The sequence below is a fragment of the Lactuca serriola genome, chromosome 3 (assembly GCF_051521515.1).
Source record: "Lactuca serriola cultivar US96UC23 chromosome 3, Lser_US96UC23_V15, whole genome shotgun sequence".
In the NCBI taxonomy this organism is placed as follows: Eukaryota; Viridiplantae; Streptophyta; class Magnoliopsida; order Asterales; family Asteraceae; genus Lactuca; species Lactuca serriola.
This window is the reverse complement of record NC_136410.1, coordinates 217460194-217462476: the sequence shown is the minus strand read 5'-3', so window position 1 is coordinate 217462476 and position 2283 is coordinate 217460194.

Here is a 2283-nt window from a genome sequence, read left to right as displayed (position 1 = left end):
AGGGGTCAAAGGACACCCTAGACACTTCCTTAGGCCATGAGACAATTAGGGCATGTACCTAGATGAGTTTTGGACTAACTAAAACATTTAGAACCCCATGTGTGAGGGAGTTTACGGCCCAAAAGGTTACAAGGCCGTAAACTCCATAAAATGGTACCATTTAGTGCCATAAACCTTCCTTAAGCCAAGTATTAAAGCCTAGAATTGTTCCTAGTTGTTATAGAGACTTGAAAGAACCATAAGAACCCTCCCAAGGGAGTTTACAGCCGTAAACTCCAAGGGAAAAGGGTCTTTGGGCCGTAAACTCCCCAAAGGAGTCAATATGGTGCCCAAACACTTGCATAGGCCTTGAAACAATTCCCACTAAGGTTGTAGTAATTCAATGTACCATTCCAAGCCTTGGTTGAGAGTTTACGGCTAGGAGCTTACTCCCCTGGGCCGTAAACTCCAATGAATATGGTCTTTTGACCTTAAACTCCCATTAGGGGCATTGCACTCTTTTGTTGCAACCCTTTAGCCTCCTAGCACTTGACCAAAAGTGTTATCCTCGTGCTTAAATGTTATTACTTGTATAATTAGTGTTATAATCACTAATTATTTACATACATATGTTTTCATATGTAATTAGGATCTTTGTGTGTGTCTAAGTCTTCACTTAACACCAAGCACTTGTCCGATCCTTCCGTACGATAACAGCCCGTTCAATTCCAGTCACTTACTGCAGGTGAGTTCATACCCCTTAATTAATGTTTTAAACTATTTTAAATGTTTTATGGGGGGATACAAGTAGAATCATGCTACTTATTATGTCAATCACATGTGATTAGTAAGTAGGATTAATTACATATTACATCAATCACATGTGATTAATATACAGCATTCAAAAGATTTGGCTACTCATTAGCCGTTTTACCAAACAGTTTCCTTCAAATGATTTTTATAAACATTTTATATGTTTCAAACTACTTATTACACTGTACCTCTTACTCTGTTTATCATATTTCAAACTTATTTACAACTGTGTTTCAAACAAATGTTCCTTGTACTTATATTGTTTTATCAAACTTATGCCTTCAAATTGTTTTCTAGATTGACATCAAGTCGATCTTTCCTTAAACTAATATTTATGTTTCAAATGTTTTACCAAACTTATTTATGCTTTTATATTATAAATTGCATGCCTCTATATGTATAGTTATATAAGAAATGTTTAAAAGGCTTAGGAAGGCTATACACCCTATTTCCTTTTCACGCCTTGGGATGTGGTCTGGTGGGATATCGGATACTCGTCCGAAGGTCGTTTAAATATTAGTTATAAATCATGTGTACATATAAAGACATAAAAGGTCCTTCCAGTTCATCCTATGCCCTTGGGTAGCAAGGGTATACATCCACGTCCATACGTACCACTTAGATTACTAGTAAGCTACCATAGGGGTAGTTCAGGAAGATACTAGAACCATTACTAGAACGCGATATCATACAATGAGTCAGTTCATTCATGAGTCAATACTTTCTAGAACAATACTGTACATTACATATACAACTATACTAGGACGAGAACATATACAACTTACTAGAACGATTACATTACAGCTAGCACACATAGAACATTACAGTTCATTACATTACTATACTTGCTAGAACAGTTCATTACATTACTATACTTGCTAGAACAGTTCATTACATTACAGCTAGAACAGTACATTACATTACATATACGAGAATACGTTAATTACTGTGATTTAAATCAGAGCATGACTTAGAACCTCATGACTTGAGTCGCGGCCAGAGTCTCTTGAAGGGGGAGCGTTGAGTTTGCGTATAGATCTATGCTGGATTGACAATCCTACACCTTGCTGCTAGCTACAGCCGGACCTGCAGGTCTGCGGGTGCCAAACGTCATTTCTTTAGTACGACCATTCATTAAGTCGTTGTTACTAGTCGATAGTATGGCGCAATTTATCACATAGTGCCTTTGCCTAAAATCCGGCTTAAGGTAGTTAGTACGGTAGTAGTCCTTTTAGAGCTACGTTTTAGTACTACGTTATTTTTTTTCCATTACATATTTTTAGTGATAACCTCACTTAAACATAAATGTACAAACTATATTTTTGGATAATGATAGTTATACTTTGGAAAATACATACTCTTACAAGAGCCACACACACACAGAACAGATAGGTCTTGGTAGAAGAAACCTTCATATATTAGAAGGAATCATAGGGATTCTAGAGTTTTTCAAACACTTACAAATACTTACAGTTCATATACACTTACAAA